Here is a 16,043-nt window from a genome sequence, read left to right on the forward strand (position 1 = left end):
TCAGCCAAGACGGTATGGCCCAGTGAGTCCACGAACCCAACGTGACAGTACGCTCAGGTCATGGACCCCGCTGGTCTATCCAAGACCATGACGACGTCACAAGTGATGCGAGCGGATATACTAGACCTCCGGTATTGACAGGACCAACTCCTCCAGGCCTTGAACATTCTCGCATGTCGGCAGGAGGCACGAGCTGCTGTTCCTCCTACTACACCTCCTGGCAGTCTTGATCCTCGTTTTTTCTTTGCCACTTCCTGACCGCTATGATGGAGACACAAGTACCTGTCATGGATTTTTGAACCAATGCCAGATCCACTTCAGCCTGTATTCAAGGGTATCTTCGTCTTTACATCATCTCTCTTCTTCCTGGCAAGGCCCTTGCATGGGAGAACCCTATCTGGGAGAGACAAGGACCAATAGACCCTTGACTTCCAGGGGTTCCTCCGGACATTTCGCACAGTGTTTGTGGAGCCTGGACGAGTCTCCTCTGCAGCGGCTTCCTTGCTGAACCTATGCCAAGGAGACATCTCTGTGGGAGAGTACGCCATCCACTTACGCACCCTGGCGGGATAACTGTTGTGGAACAATGAGGCCCTGGTGGCTACATTCTGGCATGGACTGTCTCCTAAAATTAAGGACAGGCCTGCCATCTACCCTGGATGACCTCATCCTTCTGGCTGCCCGGATTGATAGAAGGCTCCGAGAACGGCTCCAAGAGGTTCGTCGGGAGGGAGGTCTTCCTAGTCCGGTCCCTACCTTGCAGCAACCTCTGCCGTCCTCAAATGCCAATCCTCCTAAGGAGTCTGTGAGTATGGACCAATGTCAGCTATCTACCCAGGAGAGACAACGCAGACGCACTTCGGGACTCTGTCTTTATTACGGCCATGGGGGCCATCTTGTGTGTCTGTGTCCCCAAAAGCCCCAAAGCCTAGGGTTGGTAGGAGAGACAACCTTGGGAAAAGGGGGACTCCCGTCTAAATTGTCCATACCCATGACCATAGTGCCCGGTGAGAAAACGCATCAGGTCTCTGCGTATCTGGACTATGGATCCGCTGCTAATTTCATTTGTAGAGACCTGCTGGACCTTCTTCAATTAACTCCAATCCTTTTGGAGAGACCATTGATGGTTGCATCAGTAAATTGACTACCTCTGCCAGACCCAGTTATAGCTGTGACCAAGCCGCTGAGGCTCCAAGTAGGGGCTCTCCACTCTGAACTTTTACCAGTCTATGTCCTGTCCAAAGCCGTTAACACTGTGCTGCTGGCTCTGCCTTGGCTCCGACTACATGCCCAAGTCCTGGACTGGAACTCTGGAGAAATTCTCCAGTGGGGCCCCGAGTGTCACAGACGATGCCTGGTGCAGATTAGTTCGGCACAGCCTCCTCTGCTTCGGTTATTGGCAGGATTGCCTGGTCATTATGCTGCATTTTTGGTCGTCTTCGGCAAAAGGGAAGCGGAGACACTGCCCCCACACCGGGCGTATGACTGTCCTATCGAGTTGATTCCTGGTGCATCCCTTCCCCATGGTAGGATATATCCTCTCTCCTTGCCAGAGACTCTGTCCATGTCCGCCTATATTAAAGAGAACTTGGAGAGGGGCTTCATACGGAAGTCTTTCTCCCCCGCAGGAGCTGGGTTCTTCTTCGCCAAAAAGAATGATGGCTCCCTGCATCCTTGTATTGACTATCGGGGTCTCAACCAAATCACAGTGAAAAATAAGTATCCATTGCCACTGATCTCTGAACTGTTTGATCGTATACGTGGTGCCAAGATTTTTTCCAAACTAGACTTGCGTGGGGCTTACAACCTAATCCGGATTCGCTGGGGTGACGAATGGAGGACTGCATTTAACACACGTGACGGACACTATGAATATCTAGTATTGCCCTTTGGCCTGTGTAATGTTCCCGCTGTCTTCCAGGAGTTCGTTAATGACATTTTCCATGACCTCCTCTATGTTTGTGTTGTGGTCTATCTTGATGACATCTTGATTTTTTCTCCAGATCATATGACGCATCAGAGACATGTCCGTCAAGTTTTGCTGCGCTTAAGGGAGAATCGTCTGTACGCCAAGTTGGAGAAGTGCGTGTTTGAAAAGGATGCTCTACCCTTCCTGGGCTACATTGTCTGGATTAGAGGTCTCAAGATGGATCCTGAAAAGGTAAAGTCTGTCCTGGAATGGCCACACACCCAAGGCTTGAGGGCCATACAGTGCTTTCTGGGATTCACCAATTTTTATAGACTGTTCATTCCAAACTTCTCCTCACTGACATCTCCTGTCTCTAACCTCACTAAGAAGGGCATGAACACCAAGGTATGGACTCCTGAGGCAGAGTCCGCATTCAATAGCCTGAAGAGCGCCTTCTGGTCAGCCTCTATCCTCCATCATCCAGCTGTTTCCCTACAGTTCTGGTTGGAGGTGAACGCATCCTCTGTCGGTGCTGGTGCACTCCTGTTCCAGAGAGGTTCCAAGGGCAAGTCAATGGTATGTGGATACTTCTTTAAGCTCTTCTCTTCCGCAGAACGCAACTACTCGATTGGGGATCGGGAATTACTGGCCATCAAATTGGCCCTGGAGGAGTGGAGAAATCTAATAGAGGGCGCAGCTCATCCCATTCTGATTTTTACGGACCATAATAACCTCACCTATCTTCAGACGGCCCAACGGCTGAACCCTCATCAGGCCAGGTGGTCACTGTTCTTTACCAGGTTCCAGTTTGAGCTCCATTATCACCCGGCCGATAAGATTGTGAGGGCTGATGCCTTGTCCAGGTCTTTCGAGACAGAAGACACCATTGAGTTTCCACAGAACATTATTGATCCGTCTTGCATTGTCTCTATCAATCCCCTGCAAGTTGGGGACATTCCTCCAGGGAGGACTTTTGTGCGCCTGGCTGACAGAGGGAGAATCCTCCACTGGGAACACTCCTCTAGACTGGCAGGTTATGCGGGTACTCGTAAGACCCGGGATCTGATTGCCCATCCTTTCTAGTGGCCCACGCTGCCCAAGGACATTATGGACTTTGTTTCTTCCTGCTCATTGTGTGCAGCTAACAAGGTCGCTCACTCCAGACCTGCTGTCCTGCTCCAGCCATTGTCTGTGCCCGATGCTCCCTGGCAGCATATAGCTATGGACTTTATTACTGAGTTGCCTCTCTCTGCTGGATGCAGTGCTGCCTGGGTGGTGGTGGATCGATTTTCGAAGATGGTCCACTTCGTTCCTCTGACCGGTCTTCCTTCTGCTCCTCAACTGGCCAAGATTTTCATCCAATACATCTTCCGCTTGCACGGCTTGCCACAGCATATTGTGTCTGATCGGGGGGTTCAGTTTACCTCGAAGTTCTGGAGAGCCCTCTGCGGACTCCTAGTTGTAAAGTTTTACTTTTCCTCGGCCTACCATCCTCAGTCCAATGGTCAGGTCGAGAGGATCAATCAGATCTTGGAGAACTACTTACGCCACTTCATCTCCAAGCAGCATGATGACTGGGTGCAGTTGCTCCCGTGGGCTGAATTCTCCTACAATAATCACACCAGCGAGTCCACACAGAAGACACCGTTCTTTATTGTCTATGGCCAACACCCCCGAATTCCTCTCCCGATGCCAGATACGTCTGAGGTACCAGCTGCTTTTAGGGACTTTCTGTAGATCTGGCAGCAGACTCGATCCTCCATCCTGCTGGCAGTCGACCGCATGAAACGGAAGGCGGACACAAGGAGAAGAGAACCTCAATGCTCCTACCCTTTTTTTGCAATCTTTGGCCTCTCATTTTGTATTTTTGCTGATTTTATTACTTTTTTGCTGATTTTATTAAGCTCTTTATAATTTTCAAAGGCTAGAGCTGTACCCTCAGATTTGTATTTTTCAAATACCCTTTTTATGTCATATATTGCCCTTTTTACAGAAGGTGTAAGCCATGTGGGGTTAAATTTTAGTCGTTTATACTTGTTACCTATAGGAATACATTTTGCAGTATAATTATACAAAGTGGATTTTAAGATGTCCCATTTATCATTTGTACCACTATTTGACATTGGTTGTTCTCAGTCTATATCCTGAATTGCAGCCCTCATTGTGGGGAAATTGGCCTTCTTAAAATTAAGTATTTTTGCCCTCCCAGCCTGTGTTTGTTTTTTGCAGTATAGGTAAAATGTAACTATATTGTGATCACTGTTACCGAGGTTTTCACAAACAATGACATTCCCAACAAGCTCTGCGTTGTTAGAAATGACCAGATCCAACAGAGCTTCACCTCTAGTCGGGTCTTCCACAAACTGGGCCATACAATGTTCCTGCAACAGGTTGGCAGTTGTAGCCAAACCATAACACCAATTAATATCTGGTTAATTAAAATCTCCCATTATCACTACAGTACCACCCTGTGCAGCCCGCTCCATCTGTTTATATAGCTGACCTTCCATCTCCTCAGATATATTGGGGGGGGGGGGTCTATAGATAACACCAAAAGTATTTTTTTCAGTGTTTACCTCCCTTTGTAATTCCACCCACAAGGTTTCAACCTCCTCACAATCTTCACCCACTATTGCCTCTTTCACACTCACCTTCATATCACTTCTCACATACAGACACACACCACCACCTTTCCTATTTGCCCTGTCTTTTCAAAACAGTGTAATACCCTGTAGATTTATAGCCCAGTCATGTGAAGAGTCTAGCCATGTTTCAGCAACACAAACTATATCTATATGTTCCTCCAGTTCCAAGGCCTCCAGCTCCCCCATTTTGCTTGCTAGACTTCTGGCATTTGTAAACATGCACTTTAACTTGCATTTCAAATTGTCACGTTCGACATCGGAAATGTGATTATTTGACATTATTTGGGCATTTTTATTTTCAATGTTGTTTTGTAACAAAAGGATCTCCTTATCCTGTTGCGTAGTCCTCTCCCCACAGTCTATTTCTCCCCACACCAATATAGTCTAACCCCTCTCTAACCTAACTGCCCCTTTATTTTCTACACTGACCTCCCTCCTCAGCATTAGTTTAAATACTCTGCCACCCCTGCTATAATTCTTTCCCCCAACACAGCAGACCCCCTTCTATTTAGGTGCAAATCATCTGCAGAATACAGTTTGAAAAGTCAACCCAGAGCTCTAGGAATCCAAAACCTTTTGCTCTGCACCAAGATTTAAGCCATTCGTTTTAACTCCCTGAGCTCCCGCTGTCTTTCCTGTGATGCGCATGGCACATGCAGTATTCCTGCTTTAGCTTGCTAAATCAAGTGGTTTGTATATAAAGTGGAGTTACTAAACCGGATTGACTTGCTATGTTCTTGTGTGGGATAATGTGTGTGATATATGAATTGAGTGCTTGCTAACAGAAGTTTGCAAAACTGACACAATTTAAAACCCTTTTTTCCTTCTTAGCTTCTGTCCTGCTGTGCAGCTGACTAGGGGGCGGGGTTAACTGCTCTCAGGGGGTATAAATTAGCCCTCAGGCCTCTGTTGAGCTTCCTCAGTTTTGGCTTGCTAAATCAAGTGGTTTGTATATCAAGTGGAGTTACTAAACTTGAGTTAAAAAGAGGTGTTAAAGCCCCTGTAAGTACTCTTCTTTTACTTTAACAATTGTTCACAGTTTTTTTTGTAACTGGGATAATGGATAGCAAGATTGGAGGTTTTCTTAAGTGCACAGTTTGCCATATGTATGCACGACTGGAGCCGGAGTTCCAGGGTGAATACCTCTGTGGCAGATGTGAGCATGTTGTTCACCTGGAAGCTCGCATTAGAGATCTGGAGGAGCAAAATGCAACACTGATTGTAATAGACAATCTTGAGCGGAGCATGCTGCTCACTGAGAAAGCAGTTAGTGGGGTAGAACTGGAGGGTGAAGACATGGGTCAGCAGGACCAGGCAAGTAGCTCTGTTAATGTAGTCAGGGGCAGTAGAAAGGGATCCAAGAAAAGGAAGGCCAATCCTGTTTCTGATATTCCAAGCAAAGTTGCCAAGTTGGGTGATGATGCGAGGGTGTCGGTCTCAGAAATGGCAGCCCTCATGTATACTGATCTCCCTAACAGCCAGGAGAAAAGCCCATCTAGTAGTCGGCGAGATGGTAATGCAGGGCTGCCATCAGGAATTTCTGAGCCCCATACTGCCAATGAGTCTGGGCCCCCGCCCCCCTCGTTATTAGGAGGGGGGTGAAATGTAAAGGGGCGGGAGGTAGGGCACATTAAAAAGAAAACTCTTTGGAGGAGCAGGGCAGAGACAGGAGGTGGGTGTCGGAGGGCAAAGGGGAGAGACTAAGTGCCAGGGCTGGGAGAACTGAAAGTAGCAGTGGTAGCCAGGGAGGAGACGCAACCTCACAGGTGCAGACCAGACCTGTTAGGTAATTCAGACACCTTTCCACCAGACCCCTACCTGTGGCCAGAGTTTAGCATTTAGACTTTAATCTACAGGGGAGTGTGTGTGGCGCTATCTACAGGGGGCAGTGTGTGGAGCTATTTACAGGGGGTCTGTGTGTGGAGCTATTTACAGGGGGTTGTGTGTGGCACTATCTACAGGGGGGTGTGTGGCACTATCTACAGGGGGGTGTGTGTTGCACTATCTACAGGGGGGGGTGTGTGGCACTATCTACAGGGGGGTGTGTGTGGCACTAACTACAGGGGGGTGTGGGGCACTATCTACAAGGGGTGTGTGGCACTATCTACAGGGGGTGTGTGTGGCGCTATCTACAGGGGGTGTGTGTGGCACTATCTACAGGGGGGTGTGTGTGGCACTATCTACAGGGGGGTGTGTGGCGCTATCTACAGGGGGTGTGGAGTGCTATTTACAGGGGGCTGTGTGTGGCGCTATCTACAGGGGGCTGTGTGTGGCGCTATCTACAGGGGGCTGTGTGTGGTGCTATCTACAGGGGGGTGTGTGGCACTATCTACAGGGGTGTGTGTGGCACTATGTACTGGGGTGTGTGGCGCTATGTACAGGCGGGTGTGTGTGGCGCTATGTACAGGGCTGTGTGTGGCGCTATCTGCAGGGGGCTGTGTGTGGTGCTATCTACAGGGGGCTGTGTGTGGTGCTATCTGCAGGGGTGGGTGTGGCGCTATCTACAGGGGGTGTGTGTGGCGCTATCTACAGGGTGGGTGTGGCGCTATCTACATTGGATTGTGTGGCACTATCTACATGCGATTGTGTGGTGCTATCTACAGGGGGCAGTGTGTGGCACTATCTACAGGGGAGTGTGTGTGTGGCGCTATCTACAGGGGGTATATTCGGCACTAACTACAGGGGAGTGTGTGGCACTCTCTACAGGGGATTCCAGTCCAGGAGGAGACCCTGACCTCACTGTCCATATATGGACAGTGACCTCAGGGGCTACCTCTAGGAGAGGAATCCCCGGCCAGAGTGTCGGCAACTCTCTGGCCGGGGATTCCGTTCATGGATGGGTGAATGGCAGAGCAGGAAGCTGATACTTTCCTACTCTGCCATAGTATTCAATTGTATCCGCATCCTGTGGACGCATATACAATTGAATATGGCAGTGGCTGAGACACGTCTGGGACAGTAATTTGCCGGGACTGCCTCTCTAGATTCAGGACAGTCCCTGCAAATTCAGGACTGTTGCTAACTATGCCTCCGGTATAAGCTTTCGCCCCCTACCCAGATATACTCTCTCCTTCCTCTACCCTTCCCCATGTATAATTTCTCCCCTCCCTTCAGATATCATCACTTTTCACCCAATTATTACCCCCCCCCCCCATTGTATAATGCCTCCTCCAGTGGAGGGATGTCACGATACCAGAATTTGGACTTCGGTGCCGATGCTTTGTGTAGTATTGCGATTTCGATAACAAAGCGATACTTTGCCAACAGTAATAAAAAAAACAGTTCTTCCATTTCTGATGTGAGGCGCGAGGTGTGATGGTAAATTTAACCTCCATGTGCCTCACATTAATAGTAATTAACCCCATCATGTTCCTCAATTATAATGGGTTAATGTGTAAGGTACATGATGGGGTTAATTACTATTAATGTGAGGCACATGGAGGTTAAATTCATCACACCTCGTGCCCCACATTATTAAGTGAAAGAAGTTTTTATTTTATTTTTTACAGCGTACACATCATAAATGACGCAAAAAAATTGTTGTGCAGGTTATTACGGCCGCGCCAATACCGATTGTATGTATATTTTATGTATTGAGACTTATTTTAATGTGTTTTGTAAAAAAGGTGTATGTGTATTTTTATTTTATTTAACATTACTTTATGTTTTTAGTTTATTTTTTAAACTTTAATGTACTGGTATATATCTATATTCGGATAGTACACAGGCAGTTGTTAGGACAGACCTGAGTATGTCCTAACAGGAAATATGGTAAGACAGCCCTGGGGTCCTTGATTGGACCCTGGGCTGTCTGCCCATATATGGTATGTCCCTCAATCGCGTCACAGGGATTCCTGTGACGCGATCCAAGGGGCATCCCCCCTTCTTATTTTCCCCTGAATGCTGCAGTCAGCTTTGATCGCAGCATTCAGGGGAATAGCGGCGGAGATGAGAGGTTTCTTTGATCTCTGCCTTTATAGAGTGGGACTGCGGCTATGTAATACAACCATTGCCCCGCCCCACACGCGGTCAGCACGAGGTGATGCGGGCGGCACTGCACTGAGCGGCGGTTCAGGCACTGAAGACAGAACATGTGGGGGTGTTTTGTAGTGCGCCCGCCATGTTCTGTGTTCAGTGCCGCCGCTCATTAGTGCAGCGCCGCCCGCATCACATAATCCTGGCGGCGCGCACATGTCAGGACTCCGGAGCAGGGCCGTGACTGTATTACACAGCCGCAGCTCCGCTCTCATACATTCATGTATTACAATATTGAGCTGTGCGGCCGCACAGCTTAGTATAGAAATACATGAAATAACGGTATCGAACCGTTTGGGGGTGCATGGTATCTAAACCGTATCGAAGTTTTGATGCATCGTGCATCCCTACTCAAGTGCCATCCTCCCTCCATTATTATCTCCTTCCAACTCTAGCATAATTTCCCTCCCTACCCAATGCCATCTCCCTGCCCCCATTATCATCTCCCTGCCCCATTATCATCTCCCTGCCCCCATTATCATCTCCCTGCCCCCATTATCATCTCCCTGCCCCCATTATCATCTCCCTGCCCCCATTATCATCTAACTCTACCCCCTCCCCATAGAAAGCAAAAATCTTCCCCACGTCTGTATTAGTTTACACTGCAGCATAGGATTGTATCACTATCAGCTCTACAACAGCTCTTTTCTCCTGTCCTGTGTAAACAGAGGGAGAAGACAGGTTTATTGTCACATGTTACACAGGATGGGAGATAAGAGCCGTAGAGCTGATACAATCCTATGCTGCAGCGTTAACATAATACAGAGGTGGGTAAGATATTTACTTTCTATGGGGGCAGGAGGAGATCTTTTCATGAGGCTCCAGGCAGCAGCAGCCGGACACAGACATAACTTAGTACTTACTGTGTCTGAAGAAGAAGAAGACGACGACTGCTGCTGCTGCTGGACGTATCCTCCGAGGCTGAGCTCATAACTCCTGCTGCTGTGATGTCTCCTCCCCACACGCTGTCACGCTGTTGTGGAGGAGGAGGGGCGGGCACATCTCACTCTCCTGCGGGCCCTTACGGTTTTATTCTGATGTAATGAACGGACCCCTGCTTCGTGATGGGACCTGTTCCTTTCACCGAAATGAAATCGTAGGAGCCACACTGCCGTGAGTATATTAATTCCAGCGGCAGAGTGCGGGCCCCTTTTTTTTTCATTTATGGCCAGGCCCCTCACTGCAGTACCCCCAGTACCCCCCTGATGGCGGCCCTATGGTAATGCAGGTAAGGCAAGACAATTGGTAGTTGTAGGGGATTCTATAATCAGGAAGACGGATAGAATAATTTGTTGCCAAGACCGCCTCAACCGAATGGTTTGCTGTCTCCCTGGTGCCAGGGTTCGGCATGTGGTGGAATGGGTGGATAAATTACTGGGAGGGGCTGGTGATGATCCAGCTGTCGTGGTCCATGTAGGTACCAATGAGAGAATAAATGGTAGGTGGAGGAGCCTTAAGAATAACGTTAAAGAACTAGGCTACAAGCTGAAGGGAAGGACCTCCAATGTTGTATTCTCAGAAATACTGCCTGTGCCATGCGCATCAAAGGAAAGACAGCGGGAGCTCAGGGAGTTAAATGCATGGCTTAAGTCTTGGTGTAGAGGAGAAGGCTTTGGGTTCCTAAAGCACTGGATTGACTTTTCATTGGGGTACAAACTGTATTCTGCAGATTATTTGCACCTAAATGGAAGGGGGTCTGCGTTGCTGGGGGAGAGAATTCTAGCTGAGGTGGCAGAGTATTTAAACTAGGGCTGAGGAGGGAGGTCAATGTAGAAAATAAAGGGGTAGTCAGCTTAGAGAGGGGTCAGACTATATTGGTGGAGGGGGGGGGGAAGACTGTGGGGAAAGGACTAGACAACAGGATAAGGAGATCCTTTTGTTACAGAACAGCAATGAGAATAAAAATGCCCAAATAATGTCAAATAATCACATTTCTGAAACTGAAAAAATTAAAGGCAAGTTAAAGTGTATGTTCACAAATGCCAGAAGTCTAGTAAGCAAAATGGGTGAGCTGGAGGCCTTGGTACTGGAAGAAAATATAGATATAGTTGGTGTTGCTGAAACATGGCTAGACTCTTCACACGACTGGGCTGTAAATCTACAGGGTTTTACACTGTTTCGGAAAGACAGGACAAATAGGAAAGGCGGTGGTGTATGTCTGTATGTGAGAAGTGATATGAAGGTGTGTGTGAAAGAGACAATAGTGGGTGAAGACTGTGAAGAGGTTGAAACCTTGTGGGTGGAATTACAAAGGGAGGTGAACACTGAGAAAATAACTTTTGGTGTAATCTATAGATCCCCCAATATAACTGAAGAGCTAGAAGGTCAACTATATAAACAGATGGAGCGGGCTGCACAAGCTGGTACTATAGTGATAATGGGAGATTTTAATTACCTAGATATTAATTGGTGTTATGGTTCGGCTTCAACTGCAATGGGGAGAAATTTCCTAAACCTGTTGTTGGAAAATTTTATGGGCCAGTTTGTGGAAAACCCGACTAGAGATGAAGCTCTGTTGGATCTGGTCATTTCTAATAATGCAGAGCTTGTTGGGAACGTCAATGTTCATGAAACCCTCAGTAATAGTGACCAAAATATAGTTATATTTTACCTATACTGTAAAAAACAAACACAGACTGGGAGGGCAAAAACACTTAATTTTAAAAAGGCCAATTTCCCCAGGATGAGGGCTGCAATTCAGGATATCGACTGGGAGGAACTAATGTCAAATAATGGTACAAATGATAAATTGGAGATTTTCAAATCTACTTTGGGTAATTTTAGTGCAAAATTTATTTCTATAGGTAACAAGTATAAACAACGAGAATTAAACCCCACATGGCTTACACCTTCTGTAAAAAGGGCAATACATGACAAATTAAAGGGCATTTGAAAAATACAAATCAGTCCAGCTGTAGCCTTTTTAAATTATAAAGAGCTTAATAAAATCTGTAAAAAGGTAATAAAATCAGTGCCAGTGCCAGTGCTGTTAAAATATCAGTTGATATACTGAATTGGATGAATGAAGATATGGTCCAAGCTAAATTAAATAAAATAAATGTACACAAGGCCCCGGGACCAGATGGGATACACCCTAGATTTCTTACATAGCTTAGTTCAGTTATTTCTGTTTCCCTCTTCATAATATTTAGAGATTCTCTAGTGACTGGTATAGTGCCAAGGGACTGGCGCAGGGCAAATGTGGTGCATATTTTCAAAAAGGGCTCTAGGTCTTCCCCAGGTAATTATAGACCAGTAAGATTAAAGAGGCTCTGTCACCACATTATAAGTGGCCTATATTGTACATGATGTGATCGGTGCTGTAATGTAGATTACAGCAGTGTTTTTTTATTTAGAAAAACGATAATTTTTGACTGAGTTATGACCTATTTTAGCTTTATGCTAATGACTTTCTCAATGGACAACTGGGCATGTTTTACTTTTTGACCAAGTGGGCGTCGTACAGAGGAGTGTATAACGCTGACCAATCAGCGTCATACACTTCTCCCCATTCATTTATTCTGCAGATAGCGATATAGCTATATCGCTATGTGCAGCCACATACACAAACACTAACATTAATGCAATGTCCTGATAATAAATATACATTACCTTCAGCCAGGACGTGATGTGCATTCAGAATCCTGACCACTTCTGTAGTGTCTCCGTGATTTACAGCACAGCATAGCGAGATCTCGCTGTGAATGACAGCTTACAGCGTAATCTCGCGAGATGTGATTTACAGCATAGCAGGTGTAGTCCATTGAGAAACTCATTAGCATAAAGCTAATATAGGTCATAACTCCGTCAAAAATGATAGTTTTTCTAAATAAAAAACACTGCTCTAATCTACATTACAGCGCCGATCACATCATGTACAATATAGGCCACTTATAATGTGGTGACAGAGCCTCTTTAACATCCATCATGAGGAAAATGTTTGAGTGGCTATTGAGGGACTATATACAGGATTATGTGACAAAAATAGTATCATAAGTGACAGCCAGCATGGTTTTACTAAGGACAGAAGTTGGCAAACTAACCTGATTTGTTTTTATGAAAAGGTGAGCAGAAGCCTAGACAGAGGGGCCACTGTGGATATAGGGTTTTTGGACTTTGCAAAGACATTTGACACTGTCCCTCATAGACGTCTAATGGGTAAATTAAGGACTATAGGTTTAGAAAGTATAGTTTGTAATATGATTGAGAATTGGCTCAAAGACCGTATCCAGAGTGTTGTGGTCAATGATTCCTACTCTGAATGGTCCCCGGTTATAAGTGGTGTACCCCAGGGTTCCGTGCTGGGAACACTACTATTCAACTTATTTATTAATGATATGGAGTAGAGATGAGCGAACTTTTCAAAAGTTTGGTTCGGCTAGTTCGCCGAATTTCACAAAAAAGTTCGATTTGGACCGAACTAGTTCGGACCGAACCTGTCACTTACGTGCGCCGAGCATGCTACTGTCTCGGGTGCTGATAGAGTTAATGGGCTGCACTAACTCTTTCAGCAACCTTGACAGTACATGCTCGGCGCGCGGAAAATACAATTTAAATGTAATAAAAAAATAAAAATTATACGTTCGTACTTACTTTCCTCCTGTCCGGCCTCCAGCGATGACGTTTCATCCCTTTCGCCGCTGCAGCCAATCACAGGCTGTAGTGGCGGTCACGCACGTCAGGATGACGCTTCATCCCACGTGACCGCCTCTGCAGCCAATCACAGGCTGCAGCGGCGACATGGATGAAACGTCATCGCTGGAGCCCGGACAGGAGGAAAGTAAGTATGAACGTATTATTATTTTTTTGGGCATGTATGTATGTTGTCATGTATGTATGTATATATGTGCATGTATGTTTGCATGTATGTATATATGTGCATGTGTGTTTGCATGTATGTATGTTTGCATGAATGTATGTTTGTATGTATGTTTGCATGAATGTATGTTTGCATGAATGTATGTTTGCATGAATGTATGTTTGCATGTATGTATGTTGTCATGTATGTATGTATGCATGTATGTTGTCATGTATGTATGTATATATGTGCATGTATGTTTGTATGCATATTTGCATGTGTGTATGTTTGCATGTATGTATGTATGTATGTTGGCATGTATGTGTATATTTGCATGTATGTTTGCATGAATGTATGTATGTATGTTTGCATTTTATGTATGTATGTATGTATGTATGTCGTCATGTATGTATGTTGTCATGTATGTATATATGTGCATGTTTGTATGTTTGCATGAATGTATATTTGCATGTATGTATGTTGTCATGTATGTATACATGTTTGTATGTATGTATGTATGTTTGCATGTATGTATGTATGTTGTCATGTATGTTTGCATGTTTTTATTTTTGCATGTATGTTTATATATATGTGCATGTATGTAATTATGTTTGCATGTATTTATGTTTGCATGTATATTTGTGCATGCTTGTATATATGTATGTATCTTTGCATGTTTGTATGTATGGTTTCATGTGTGTGTGTATGCATGTATGTATGATAGTTTGCATGTATGTATGTTTGTTTGTATACATGTCTGTATGGCCATGTATGATACTGTCTGCTGGCGCCCTGTATCTAAGTCAACTTCGCGGCAGGCTTCTATACATGGTATAACAGTCAGTATCACACATTAAACTGAATCTAAGCCTACGACATGTTTTATTTCATTTTTTTTTTTTTTTACAGGTTTGGTGTTTGGACTACATCGGTTTCGAGGACTACTTCGATGACGGTTTTTTTTTCTACAATAAAATGGTTAATGAGGGTTGTGTTGGGGGTGCTTTATTTCAATAAAATATTTTATCTATATCTTTGTCTTTTTCTTTTCAAATTTTATTACTACCACTTTAGTAATGGCCGCTGTCTGAGTGACAACATCCATTACTAAGGCGAGGCTTAGTGTTAGCCGGTACAGAGGCTAACACTAACCACCATTATTACCCCGGTACCCACCACCACCAGGGGTGCCGGGAAGAGCCAGGTACGATCCAGTACCCGACCATCTGTTGTGATGGTCGGGCTCTGGGGCGGCCGCAGGCTGGTATTATGAGGCTGGGAAGGGCCAAAAACAGTGGACCTTCCCACCCTTGTAATGCTAGGCTGCTGCTGCTGTGTTGTATCTGGCTGGTTATAAAAGTGGGGGGGACCCCACGTCATTTTTTTTTTATTATTTATTTTATTTTTTATTTTTTTTAAAAAGACATGGGGTTCCACCCAATTTATCATAACCAGCCACATACAACACAGTGTTATTAGCCTGGGAATGGACAAAACCAGTGGCCCTTCCCACCCATGTAATGCCAGACTGCTGCGGCCTTGTATATGGCTGGTTATTAAAAATGTGGGGGACCCAACGTCTATTGTTAAATTTGTTAAATTCCCCAAAAAAAACGACGTGGGGTCCCCCCCATTTTTATAACCAGCCCGATACAACACAGCAGCAGCAGCCTAGCATTACAAGGGTGGGAAGGTCCACTGTTTTTGGCCCTTCCCAGCCTCATAATACCAGCCTACGGCCGCCCCAGTACCCGACCATCACAACAGATGGTCGGGTACTGGATCGTACCAAGCTCTTCCCGGCACCCCTGGTGGTGGTGGGTACCGGGGTAATAATGGGTGGTTAGTGCTATCCTCTGCACCGGCTAACACTAAGTACCGCCTTAATAATGGACGCTGTCAATCAGCCAACTGCCATTATCTAGGCACTAATAAAGTTTAAAAAAAAACACAAAGACAATTCTTTTTTATTGAAATAAGAAATCCCCAACAAAACCCTCGTTAACCATTTTATTAAAATTTTAAAAAAACGTAGATCTACGCAGTAGTCCAACGAATCGAAGATGTAGTCCAATCGGTACATCAAAATCTGCAACAACATAAAAAAACAGTTATCAATGTGAACAATAACAATACTTCTACTCACCTACACACATATATACACGCACACACACACAAACAACCATACACAAACACACACATATACACAAACACACACATATACACAAACACACACATATATAAACACACACACACACACACACACACACACACAAACATCTACACACAAACATATATACAAATACACCCATATATATACACAAACACACCCATATATACACAAACACACACACACACATAAACACACCCATATACACATATACACAAACACACACATATACAAAAACACACACACACAAACATCTACACACAAACATATACACATACACCCATATATATACACAAACACATATACACAAACACACCCATATATACACAAACACACATAAACACAAACACACATATAAAAACAAAAACAGACAAAGACACATACCCAAACACACACACTGTTTCTTTTAAATGCTGCTTGGGAACCCGCTCGATCCACTATATAAGGCTGCGCTATAGTGCAGCATTTAAAAGAAACAGGATCCTG

This window comes from Rhinoderma darwinii, chromosome 4 (assembly GCF_050947455.1).
Source record: "Rhinoderma darwinii isolate aRhiDar2 chromosome 4, aRhiDar2.hap1, whole genome shotgun sequence".
NCBI classification, from domain to species: Eukaryota; Metazoa; Chordata; class Amphibia; order Anura; family Rhinodermatidae; genus Rhinoderma; species Rhinoderma darwinii.